Source organism: Suricata suricatta, chromosome 1 (assembly GCF_006229205.1).
Source record: "Suricata suricatta isolate VVHF042 chromosome 1, meerkat_22Aug2017_6uvM2_HiC, whole genome shotgun sequence".
Classification (NCBI taxonomy): Eukaryota; Metazoa; Chordata; class Mammalia; order Carnivora; family Herpestidae; genus Suricata; species Suricata suricatta.
The window spans coordinates 177172574-177186659 of record NC_043700.1 but is presented as its reverse complement, the minus strand read 5'-3'; the positions used below and the strand labels follow the sequence as shown (position 1 = coordinate 177186659).

Here is a 14086-nt window from a genome sequence, read left to right as displayed (position 1 = left end):
TACTTTAGTTATCATAGAAGAAGAACAATCTTTTTCCTCTACCTATTTTAGGTTCATTGGCTGGGGCTCTGTAAGTTAGACTGACAAAAGACTGATTAAGAAGAGAAAAATAAATAGAAATTTATTAATATGTGCATTACATATAGACCCTACAAGCATTTAGAGATGAATAACTCAAAAAGTGGTTAGAATTTGAGGTCTATGTACCTAAATACCAGGGGTAAGGGAAGGGGAGAAAGGGTATTTATGCCAAAGCCAATGACTTTTTGGAAAGAGAAATTCTCCCTTGGAAGAATAGATAGGAGATGTGTTTGGGTGAGGGTGCCAACTTCTCTCTCCAAGAAGGGAAGACTAGAATTTGGGGAGGGGATTTATGGTAATTGAGGTTCTTTAGGAAGCTCTGCTTTTAAGCATGTAAGGGATTTAAGGAACTCAAATGCCATCAACACAAAATAATTCCTATGTCAAAATGTCATATTTTGAGGTGGCAAATCCTGATCCCCTTCACTATCACTTATTAAGAGAGGTGTCTTAAAATCGTTTGCCGATTTTGTCAAGTTTGTAAGGCAGGTGTAAATCTTCTTTTATGAGATTTGATAAATCCTTATTTTTTCTAATTACAATAGTAACACATAATAATTTTAAAAAACTTCAGGGGCACCTGCGTGGCTCAGTCGGTTAAGCATCCAACTTGAACTCAGGTCATGATCTTGTGGTCCGTGAGTTCAAACCCCACTTTGGGCTCTGGGCTGACAGCCAGAGTCAAGATCCTGCTTTGGATTCTGGGTCTACCCTCTTTCCCTACCCCTCCACCATTCATGTCCTGTCTCACTCTGTCTCTCAAAAAAAAGTTAAAAAAATTTTAAAAAAGACTTCAAATAATACAGAAAAAAGTTGAGAATGAATATCCCCTGTATATCCGCATAATCATTAATAGTTTGGTGTACAACTCTTCCATAATGTATTTTAGATGTGTGTGTGTGTGTGTGTGTGTGTGTGTGTGTGTGTTTTCTTGGAAAATATTATCATTGTTAAAAGCAGTAGCCTGCATTGGGAAGATGTTTTAAAAGGAATAGTTACCACACCATTTCATGAAGAAAGCAATTTTAAAATCAACCAACCAACCAACAAAGCATAATTCAGATATCAGCAGGATTCTCTCAGTTCCTCGAGGACTAGATGAATCTAACTTAAACTTGCCCTCAAATCCATGTAGAAAACTCCAATACCTTATTCTAAATTTCTTTGAATTTCCAGACGGCTTATGTTCTCATTGCTATTTTTCTCCAAATTGGTGCTTTCTTTGTTCTGTTCACAGTCAACCCAAGGTACAACACAGGTTTTTCCATAACAGCAAACACCACCATGACAGCAATAATCCACTGACACCATTTGAGGGCACAATAGGCAAAACTGGAGGCTGTGACTGGTGTTGGTGGATTGGTTGTAGCAGAGACAGTAGAAGAAAACAGAAGGGGTGTATATGGCAGAGAAGTAAAAATATATGGAACACCAGATAGCACAACCCTGAGCAAGTTCTTACTCATTTAAACCATTTTTTCATTCAAATCTTTGTTCATCAAATCTGCATTGGGCACTTCCAATCTGTTGAGTGTAGTTCTTCTACAGTTCTTTGTGAACTCTTAGGATAAGCTGTCTGTAGAGCTTCATCAATATTACGACCTTGCACCACAGAGCATGTGGTACTCTCTTAGAGATGAATATACCTTTTTGGAAATATAAGACTTTGGCATGGATAATACAACCACATCCAGGCAACAGAAATAACATCCTGTTGAGGAAGGGGAACAAGAAGACAAATATTCCCTTATTTGGGGGATTCTTTTAATATATTATTGTCTGAATTGCATTATTACTGGCTAGTTTGCCATGGACTATATCCCATGTGGGTACATACTTGCTGCTAAGAGTAAGGACGGATAACGACTGTTTTGTCATTTTGTGATGCTAGTCATCCATAATTATTTCCCCCTTATTTTGATATATTCCAGTTCATTTGACTATAATTGGGAGGGCACTGTAATGTTAATAGAACGGATTTTTCTCTACATCTTGTGGATGAAAGATAGTAGAAAGAGGTTTAGGAGAATTAAAAAAGGAATAAGTTTTAGGAGAAGTAATAGACCAAGAGAATGTGATAGAGATGATGATGAAGAGAAAGATAATTAAAGAAACTGAAGAGTGAAAGGGCTCCTTCTCTTCCATAGTATCCTGTTTCCCATAATGCAGTGCTCCCCTTCTCATCTGGCCATTCATGCCTGAGACTGTGCCCTCAACCCCAAGCTATGGTACTCTAGGTCAACCTCTTTCCTCTCTCCTGGGCTCATGAATTCTACTGACAGCTTGCACTTCAGACATACTGTAAAGAGTCTGTTGTCTTCTCTGATAGGTTCTTTTACATTCTACTTCTGGTGCAAACATTTTGGTTTATTGGCATCGCGATCCTATGACATCTAAAATCCTTCTTTAGTGAGAGACACTGGAAAATTCAATTTTCCTATTCTTGAAGAACAGATCATCCCATTCCAACCACTGTCTAATGATCCCAACTCTGAGTCACAGACCCATGTGTTCTAGAACCACATAGGTTTGCTTGCATGTTTTTTTACTGGGTGTTGACTGTGGATAGCACTCAGTGCTACCAGAGGGAGGTGAGGTTAAAATTGTGCCATTGGAAAGGAATGCCAAGGGGTTTTCCCATAAGAATATGTGACATGTGAAGCCAGAAAATTATACTGTATAAGAAGGTACAGAAACTTTATAGTAAATATTAGATACTAAGTGTATATACCTGAAAAGTGGTTTCAAGTACATTATCTAATCAAATCCTCCATATATATGAATTGTGTTGTGTGGAGGATTTGTCTAATGTTAATTTTGCTATACTTCCAGAATTTCCTTCTCTGAAGAGGATTTCCCTCTGATCTATGTAAGCCATGAGAGACTTAAAATTTTTTAAAATGTTTATTTATTATTGAGAGACAGAGAGACACAGAGCTTGAGTAGGGGAGGGGCACAGAGAAGGGGAGACACAGAATCTGAAGCAGGCTCCAGGCTCTGAGATGTCAGCACAGAGCCCCATGAGGGGTTCAAACTCACAAACCTTGAGATTATGACCTGAGCCGAAGTCAGATGCTTAATTGGCTGAGCCACTCATGTGTCCCCACAAGGGACTTAAAATTTTTTTTAAACATTTGTTTATTTTTGAGAGACAGGAAGAGACAGATCATGAGCAGGGGAGGGGCAGATAGTGAGGGACACACAGAATCGAAGCAGGCTCCAGGCTGTCAGCACAGAGCCTGACACGGGGCTCTAACCCATAAACTGTGAGATAATGACCTGAGCCAAAGTTGGATGCTCAGCCGACTGAGCCACTCAGGTCCACAAGAGACTTTTAAAAAATTATTTTCTTTTATCTTATTTTTAATTGCGGTTACAAATACATTAAATTTACCACCTTAAGCATTTTTCAGTGTACTGTTCAGTAGTAGTTAGTATATTCACATTGTTGTGCAACAGAGCTTTAGAATTTTGTCAACTTGCAAAATTGAAACTATGCATATTAAACATTAATTCCCCCTTTCACCTCCCTCAGTCCTCAGAAACTACTTTTCGACTTTGTATTTATATTAATTTTATTACTTTAGATACTTCACATGTGTGGAATCATACAGTATTTGTTTTTTTGGAACTGATCTATTTCACTTGGTATAATGTTCTTGAGTTCATCCATGTTGTAGGGTGTGTTAGAAACTCCTTCTTTAAGATTGAACAATATTTCACTGAACATAGAAGCCACCTTCTGTTTATTCACTCTTCATCAATGGATACATGCATTTCTTCCATCTCTTGGCTTTTGAGAGTAGCACTGAAATGAACATGGGTAGGCAAATGTCTATTTGAGATCCTGCTTTTGATTCCTTTGACTATAACCCCATAAGGTGGATTGCTGGATCATATGGTAGTTCTATTTTTATATTTTGAGGAACATCTATATTGTTTCCATAGCATCTGCACCATTTTACTTTTCCACCAACAGTACACAAGGCTTCTTTAAGCAATGCTTGTTTTCCTTTCTTTTGACCAATGGGTTTGAGGAAATATCTCATTGTGGTTTTGCTTTGCCCACAGGAGACTTTTTGTATGAATTGGAAGGTAAAAGTAAAGTAACATGCATAATGCTTTGAGATTCTGAGGGCCAGAGGAAGTGGGGCCATCATTAAGATATATGATGCCCAATTAATTTTGAATTTCAAATAAACAAAAATAATTTTTAGTATAAGTATGCCCCAATTCTGCATGAAATATATTCACATTAATGAAGTATTTATATGCAATATTAGGCACACATTTATACCGAAAATTATTATTTATCTGAAAGTTAAATTTAGCTAGGCCCTGGGCATCTTGATTTGCTAAATCTGACAACACTAAGTGCAAGACACCCAGCAGTGTTTGTGGCTCGTGCACATTGTTGAGGATGTATGGGTTCACCCTTTGGCATAAGAAAATGGTCAGATCTCTGGGAAACCCAAGCAATTGCTGTATCATCTCCTTCAGTTTCACTGATTCCTTGGAAAGGGGTGTGTTTAGCTTAAATATTCATCAATGGTTGAATGGATAAAGCAAATGCACTACATACATAGAGTGGAATATTACGCAGCCCTTAAAAAGTGATGTAGGCAGGAGCTGCCCCCACAAGGTACCCCCATCACTGATGTGGGAGGCTTGAAGACAGCAAGAGACTAATGGGGCATCCAGAACATTCTTGTGGAATCTCCTGAACCTTGAAGTTTCCTATTTGTCCTTAATCCCTACTCCATGTTCATCTCTTCTAGACTGCTGGTGCTGCGGACTTCGGGCTACAGCAGCGGACACCACAGTCATAACAGCCTCACCCAGATGGTCCAATCAAGCCATGACTGTGTAAGATTCAACCTCTGGAATGAATCACGGCTATCTCTATATTTACATCTCTATCTTCCTCCAGCAATGCTGCTTCTATGAACAAATTTTGATGGATTCAGGCTGAAATGTGTCTATACACATTTTTACATGAGGACGCTGGATCTCCCAGATGTTAAGCACCTTCTCCAAGGTTATATAAGTAGCAAGTCGCAGAAAGAAGCAATATTTGATCTTAGTCTATCTATCCCCAAATGCTGTCGTCAGACTAATCTGTCTTAGGGAATCCAATGAGGGAGCCACACATATGTGGAATATTAATTGATTGATGAGTGTCACATTCCAAACAAGCAAGGTAATTAATCTAATTTAGCACTAGTGATTAGGTCTCGTTAATACTATATTTAGCAAGTGAGCATCTAATTTCTTTTAAGAGACATAGATAAATTGGAGGACTTTTTAGAAGACCAACCAGCCAGAGAGGGATTTAGAAAGAGGAAATGTTAATGAAATAATACAGGCAATGAAGTATACAACGAAGAATAGGAGTCCTGGTTAGAGCAAAGTTCATAGAACTGGGCAGAGAAAATTTTTAAATCTCAGTGCACTAACAAAGGATTTTTAAGAGGCGCTATCCATCTATTCCAGAGAACTGTAAAAGGTGGTTACAATTCTCAAACTACCAGTTAAATACTCAAGTTCCTTAAATTATTTCAAATAAGTAAAAATACCCAACACAAAGGCCTGGCCCGCATCACTTACTACTTAGTGCATCAATTCTAAGATGCATTTCTTGTTTTTCTTTTTTATTTTTTTAAGTTTTTATTTATTTATTTATTTATTTATTTATTTATTTATTTTGAGAGAGAGGTAGAGAGAAAACATGCATGGGAGGGGCAGAGAGATAGGTGGGGACAGAGAATCCAAAGCGGGCTCTGTGCTGTCAGCACAGAGCCTGATGCGGGGCTCAAACTCACAAACTGTGGGATCATGACCTGAACCAGAGATGAATGCTCAATGGCTGAGCCACCCAGGTGCCCCATCTTTTTCCATTTTTAAAAAGTAGAACTTAGGGGTGCCTGGCTAGTTCAGTCTGTAAAGCATGCAACTCTTGCTTTTGGGGTCTCTGATTTCAAGCCCCACGTTGGACATAGAGCTTACTAAAAAAACAGAATTCATTTTTTAGAGCAGTTTTAGGTTCGCAGAAAAATTGAGGGGAAGGTACAGAGATTTCCCATCTACTCCATGAAGCCAGCATGCAGAGCGTCCTCCATTATCAACATCTCACCCGAGTGATGTATTTGTTACAACGGATGGACCTACGCTGACACATCATTATCACCCAAAGTCCATAATTTACATTTTAGGGTTTATTCTTGGTATCACATATTTTATAGAATAATTTCACTGCCCTTAAAATCCTCTGAGTTCCACCTATTTACCCCTCTCTCCCCGACTCCTGGGAAACACCAAAACACAAAATAGGCATTTTGTTTCTGTCTTTGTCTTTTCTTTTTTCTTTTCTTTTCTTTTTTTTCCCTTCCCTTCCCTTCCCTTCCCTTTCCATAGGCTCCACACCCAATATGGGGCTTGAACTCACAAACTTGAGATCAAGAGTCAAGTTAATCTACCTACTGAGCTAGCCAGGCTCATATTTTGATGTCTCTGAAATTAGGATGCATCTTATATTAAGTTGTACTCTTTCTCAGTGGTACATAAGATAATGGTGCATCTTATAACTAATAATATAATATGTAAAATATAGTAGTTTTGTGATCTTTTGCAAATTAACTTATTTCTCTGTGCCTCAGTTTCCATACATCTAAAGTAGGGTAAGTATAATACCTCTCATATAAGGCTGTTGTGAGGAATAAATGAGAAAACCATATGACCTATTTAGAGCAGAGTAATGGTTCTCTATTGCCGCAAAAATGTTGTGTAACATTTAACGAATACTTAGTGGCTTATAATAACCCTGTATTATTTCAGCTTGGTGGTTCTACTGTCTGAGCTGGACTCCAGGGGCCTCGCTCATGTGTCTGTGTCTAGCCATGGGTCAACTCAGAAGCTTTGCTAATCTTGGCTGGGCTCACTCATATTCTGGAGTCACGACCAGGAGAACTGTTTCACATGTTCTTTTATCTGCTGGCAGGATGTCCTGAGCTTGTTCTTCGGGGGCAGCAGAGTTCCAAGAACAAGCATGAAGGACTAGGCTCCAAGCTGGCACATCTTTTTGCCTGTTGGATTCTATTGGCTGAGGTAGGACACAAGGCAAACCCAGATTCAGAGGGTAAGGAGAGAGACTCCACAGTATGATAGGAAGAGGCTGGTAAGGGAACATTACAAAGAGCATAGATACAGGATTAGACTGGAAAACTAGGGCTGTTTTTTACAAGCAATCTTCCATGGTCAGTACCTGGCACTTAGTGAGTGCTCAGTAAATCTTACCTGTCATTATCATCATCATCACCGAAGGCTGTCAGTAATTATAGATTGAGCTGAATGGTTCAGTCCAACTTGGATGAAAGAAATGAGCATGCGTTTACTGGATAGTGTTGGATGTAGCCCACCCTTCTGATGTGCGTGCCCATCAGAGTCTCAGAAGCATGAGGTCTTGGAACATGAAAGATGGAAAAATATTTCAGTCCAACTGCTCTCACTCTCTTACTTTACTAGGGAGGAAAATGAGCTTAAGGGAAGTAAAATTACTTGCTCAAGATTACACAGCAGAAGGGCTTGGATGACTATTCTGAAGCCAATACTCTTCTACTATAAAATTCTCTTTCTATTCCAAGCATGGCTTTGAGGGGGAAAAATCCTATTTCTTTTTAAATCTATTGCAAAGTAAAATTTGAGATGAATACAAAATGTAGTAAAGTAAGCTTTTAAGCATACAATCATAAATATATGTTTGTTCTTTGTACCACTTTAAATGTAAGCTATTAGTCTGTTGGAACTCGTGAGTTCTTTTAAATATTGTATAACATAAAAAGAGTCCCTAATTTTGATGACAGCCACCTATTTCCAATTTCAAGTGTGTATACAATAAATAGATTTTTTATTGGACTTCAGTAAAAATAAGAAGCATGTGAAATTCAGATACATTTTTAAGGAGCAGGCAAGAATAAATTTTTGTAGAGTTAGAGACAATGAAAATGAACCATTTAAGTACTTGGTAACTCTGATTTACTATTTCAAAGGACAAAGTCTATAAGCTGACTTAGAATTATGGGGCATCAAAGGGACTCTGAAAATAAGTTTTATTTAGAAATGAATGGGTCTGGGGATACCTGGGTGGCTCAGTTGGTTAAGCTTCTGACTTCAACTCAGGTCATGATTTCACAGTCCTTGAGTTCCAGCCCCACATCAGGCTCTTTGATGACAGCTCAGAGCCTGAAGCCTGCTTTGGATTCTTTGTCTTTCTCTCTCTCTGCCCCTCCCTCACTCATGTTCTCTCTCTCTCTCTCAAAAAAAAAAAAAAAACACTAAAATTTTTTAAAAAAAGAAATGGGTCTGAAATTCACAAATCACAGGTAACATTGCAATGCTCAGTAAAATGCTTTGATTGTTTTGTTTCCTAGTGAGCACAACACAGGCTAACTATACTTGTATTTGTATGACTGTGTATATGCTGCTTGCTCACATATATTCACTGTATATTTATTATAGTTAATAGAGAAAGCAGTGAATTTGGATTCAGGAGACTTCTGTGTGAACTGGCATTTACATAGCATTGTGTAGTCTCGTAAATTCCTCGTATGAAGGAGTGCTATGCTTTAAAGATTTCCATGAAAAGGTGTGTGGATACTGACAAACAGAAGTTCCTTGTTTTTCAACACAAATGGTGGGTTTTATTTTTGCCTTAATCTTTAAAAAAAGTTTTTTTTAATTATAAAATACGCACAACACAAATTTACCATTGGAACTATTTTTAAGTCTACTATTCAATGACATTATGTACTTCACATTGTTGTGCAATCATTCCCACCATCCATCCATCCACAGAACTCTTTTCTCCTGCAGAACTGAAACTCTGTATCCACTAAACAACTCTTTCTTCTCTCTCCTCCCAGTACTGGCAACCATCATCCTACCTCCTTTTTCTATGAACCTGACTACTCTATGCATCGCATATAAATGGAATCATACAGTATTTGTCCTTTCTGACTGGCTTATTTCACTTTGCGGAGTGTCCTCAGAGTTTATCCATGTTGTAGCATGTGTCAGAATTTCCTTCCATTTTAAGGCTAAAATTCCGTTGTGTGTACATACACCACAGTGTATGTTTATTCATTCATGGACCTTAGGTTATTTCTACCTTTTAGCTATTGAAAATAATGCTACAAAGAACATGGATGCACTCCACAAAATATTTTTATCTGTGGCATACTAAAAGTTTATATGCTGACATTACTCTTATTCGACATACACATTTTTCAGTTCATTGTGACAAAGCTCCTAATTCCTTTTAGTAAATCTAAAATGGGGCTTAGATATCTCTTGAAATAAACTCTTTCTATTGAGCAGGGCATAATAGATTATAGACCACAAACTCAGGTATAAAAATTTACCTTTTTAAAGGGGTAAAAACTACATGTGAACATGGAGGACTGGCCACCAAGTGAGCTTCATTGGTTGAGGTCCCTCTACCTTGGAATTCCCTCTGACTCCACCTGTGGTTTCTGTCATGCCTCCCTTCCATTCCCCTATCATGAGCCATACCTTCTTAGAAACATGTACTAGCAATAGATGCTATTTTCTTCTCTCAGAAGCTAACTATTCAAATTGTAGTATTCTGATTCCTCATCTACTTGTTTTCCGTTCTAGTGTTAGACATTCAAGTTGTGACTTAATTCCTCTTAGGTTTGACTCTCCACACATAAAACAAAATTTGTGTGTGTGTGTTGAGAGAGACAGAGAGGGAAAAAATCCTGATATTCATAAATTGAAAGAACTTAATTTCAAGGTGATTATATAGACTGTGAAGTTCAGGAGTAAATTTTGGAACTCCAAAGCTAGGATAACTCTTTGTTCTCTGTATTTCATGTAACCCTGCCCCCACACCTTCAGACAATGCATATGGCAGGCTGCATAGGGGCAAGGTTAAAGGGAAAAAGGAAAGGACCCTGGGTTTTCACCCAGGAGAGGAAGACCTACAAAGAGGACAGAGGGGGAGGAAGGGAGATTGTGAGAAAGAGTTGATCTGTGGGACTAATTCAATACCCAAGTATAGCAATTATCTCTTCAATGCAACGAGGAAGTAAGTGGGAAGGAGAGCTAGTGGGTTATGTATGTGGGGTGCAGGAGGTGGTTGACTAATATACAACAAACACCTACTATGTCCTGGCACATTGGATAAATTATCTAATTAATTTTTCCAGCCACAGTAAAGAGTTCACAAGCTGCTATTCAATTTCAAAATAAGGAAAAAGAAGATTCTTCCCTTCAGACTACACATGGTTGTTTGCTTTTTCTCCTCCTGTCCTGCAGCAAGTCACTCTCACAAAATTGAAAAAAATTCTTTTCAGACCAAAATCAATTAAAACTAAAATTAAAAAACTAAAAAGAATCTTAGGGTGGGAATGTTAAAACCCTGATTAAGGGTCCTCACCTTTTATTCATTGAAGGCAGTTCTAATCTAAGGTTAATTAGAGAATGAACCAGGAGGAAGAATGGATGCTCCTGATTCTTTAAAATGTGTTTCTTGCTTCACTCTATTTGCATCTATATCTACCTAGAGGATTAACCAAGAGATAGGAGGGGCTGGAGAAGACTTGCAACCTTTCTTTGAGATGACCTGGTGATCATTTGGTGTTAACTGATGAAGCTGCTGCTCACCATGGGTGACCTAAAACTAGAGCCCAAAGCCTGGGCCCTGGGTCCTAGCTCCTACCCCTGTACTCAAGGGGGACTCCCATCTTCCTCCTCCCTCCAGTTTCTTGTTTCTCTAGATTTCTACTTTGACAGATGGTTCCTAAGGTTGAAATAATTTTCTGGCCATTAGCTCAGCAACTAACATATGCTTGATAGCTTGATATTTTTAGCTAACATTGTGTTTTTGGCCATCCTATAAGGCAATTTATAGTAATGAACTTGGAATATTTATACACATAAAAGTATATATTCTTACCTGTGCAAATGTCTTCCTGTTTTATAATTTTACATGCAGCTTGTGCTTGTAGAAGTATTTTCACGTACCCCTGAAAAACAAGTATAGTCAGATGGTTGTATTGAAATTGTGGGAGGAGATGGGGTACCCGGCTGGCTGAATTGGTGGAACAGGTGACTCTTGATCTCGGGGTTGTGAGTTCAAGCCCCGCGGTAGGTGTAGAGATTACTTAAAAAAATCTTTAAAAACATTGTGGGAGGAGGAGCGCCCGGGTGGCTCAGACAGTTGAGTGTCTGACTTCAGCTCAGGTCATGATCTCATGGTTTGTGGGTTCAAGCCCTGTGTCGGGCTCTGTGCTGACAGCTAGCTCAGAGCCTGGAGCCTGTTTCAGATTCTGTACTTCCCTCTCTCTCTGACCCTCTTCTGCTCATGCTGTCTCTCTCTGTGTTTTAAAAATAAATAAAAAACATTAAAAAATTTAAAAAAAACATTGTGGGAGGAGAAAAGAGAAGAAGAAGCAGTAAGGCGTTTGAATAAAATCCCTCCATTAAGAATCTAAGGTCACCAGATATTTAGTGGTGGAAGCTTGGCCTGTCTATCCACTCTGCCCAAAGACCATCTGTTTTGATATTAGTCCTGTAGTTTCCTAAGACATTTCTTGAGCATATTACTTGAAAAACATTTCTTAGTTGGTAAAATATAGATAAGACAGTTAACTAATATAGTTATTGTGAGATTAAGCTAGAAAGCCTATGTCAAATGCTAAAACAGTGCACGGTTTCATAAAGAAGTGGGAAGGTAAGAGTTTGGACCCTGCAACCAGGTTGTATTCAAATTCTGGAAATACATTGAACTCTCTGGGAAGACAACCTCTCGTAGGAATTTGTGAGGATTAAATGCGTTAATTTGCGTAAAATCCTTAGAAAAATGGGCTGGCCCAAAGCAGATGTGCAGTAAAAGTCAGCTACTTCTATTCAGACTATTAGCATCGTGATCTGTCCTCAGGATGCTTTTGAATTCTTTTTTAACACCAATAATCTCTATTACACCATCTACACACCATGCATCAGGTTCCATTACCAAAACCTGCCCTGTGCAGTGAAAAGACAGAGTTAGGAAATGAAAAAAAATAATTAGAGGAAGTCCCAGTGTCCTCATAAGCTCATTTCTCTTTATTGAGTTCATTACCAGCAATTAAAAGCATTTTAATCACGAGTCTCTCAGTCTCAAACTTGTCCTTTTGCATTTGGTAAATGTCTGTTATTTCTAATAGATATTTGCATCATTTCATTATTTCCCCCTATTTAATTTATTAATACTCTTCATGAAATTGGTTCATTTCATAGAGCGCTCCCCAGAGTTTTATTAGTTGATGATTTCTTTGTTTTTGATAGTTGCTTTTTCATCCTTGGAGAAAGTTTCCTACACTATTAATGGGAGTCTAAATTGATCTTCTAACCTTCCTAGATGCCTAGAAATGAGCTTTTTGTAGAAGGACAGCGATTATAGAATCTTTCTCAATTTTGCCAGTCAGACACCTTGAAGAAATCAATGAGTAGGCAAATTATTAACTAATTGAGCATTTAGAGCGTTCTTACTTTTGAAAAATCAATTAGGCCTTTGCCCTTAGTTTTGCGGCATTACTTCATTATTAATTGTCTTAAACAGCAGTTCATCAGCGGTGGACCCAGATCAGCTGACAGTTGTTTTTTGTTTATATTCTGTGCTTAATTGATTAATACAATGAGCTGAAAACCTTTAACATCATTGATCATGTCACAGAATGCTGAGTAATTGGATGGCAAAATGCGATTTTTTTAAATTAATGATTCAATGGTTCAAAGGTTCAATTCAGCAGCAGATTGCAGTCAGCTAAAAGAGAGGATTTTCAGTATTTCTTCAACATGGATGATCTGAATGATAGTCTCATCTCATTTTTGGAGGCTTTTTCTGTCTTCATTAGAGATAATTTCTTGTTCTATATAAAGCACAGGAGGGTCACATTTACTATCTTAATGACACAATTTTATTACCGCTGGGTAAACATGGCTTTCAATTCAAAGTTTGAAGGAATTGCCATTGTTGTTAGAGGCACAAAAAAAGAAAACAAAAAGATAAACTTACAGGATGCAATTTCATGCTTTACAAGCAAGATCTTCCAGTGGGGACAGTGGTGGGAATTGGCTGCAATGGGAAATGGGGGTTTTTCAGCCCACTAATACACTCTTCTAGAGAGCCTTGCAGAGCTCGGGGTCATTTTCCTCTGCTTCTGGGGCTGTGTAGATGTAGCTTTTCCCCTACAGCTATCACACTATTGGGCTGTGTGCATGGCTCCCTCACCAATGAGACTGTAAACTCTCAGAGGTCATGCACTCCACCAAGTGCCTTTGTATCTTCAGTGTTATACCTGTTTTAGGAACAAAATTTGGCACTAAATTGGTTGGCCAAGTGAAAAGAGAAACACACACACACACACACTCCAATCTTACATTCAGTTAAGGGAAATGTATTTCCTTATCGTCTTTGTGAAAATATCATCTATCTTCCCTTGACATATAAACATAAAGTCCCTGGATTTCCAAGCTGCCCGTAACAATTGTTAGGCAAATTTTCTACATTGTTTCTGTTGGCAAGGCATCAGAGCTTAGGCAGGGTCTTATGTCAACTGTTGAAAATCATTTTAATCTCTGCCTTTTCTGTGTCTTCATGTACTTCTTCAGCTGAAATTTTAAACCAGTGTTCTCCAAAGTGTATTAGGTAGGAAAAGCCCCTCAAGGAATTGCTAACAAAAAAGTCAACCTATGGACAAATAAATTTGGTGAAACACGCAACGCCATCATCCCTCTCGGGAATGCACAAAGTACATCAGAATATTAAAAGCTCTGATCGCTACATTGTAGATTCAAAGTTTTTTGACCCTGAAACTCTTTTGTGGAGCATTCACTAATATCTCTGGGAACGGATGGTGTATAGCACATACTTTGAGACATGAGGCTCTAAACCATTAACTCTGTCAGAGAATGTGATTTTGGTTGTGCTGGGAATATGGGG

General features: G+C 38.3%; 1 long non-coding RNA gene across 1 annotated transcript; it reads right to left on the bottom strand.

Annotated features, from left to right (window-relative positions):
* Positions 1-3638: 3638 nt before the first annotated feature.
* Positions 3639-11121, bottom strand: LOC115285894. The gene is made up of 3 exons (XR_003905740.1): positions 11057-11121; positions 7375-7539; positions 3639-3889 (listed from the first exon to the last, which is right to left on the bottom strand). It is a non-coding gene; the product is annotated as an uncharacterized LOC115285894 (long non-coding RNA).
* Between the last annotated feature and the right edge of the window lie 2965 nt (positions 11122-14086).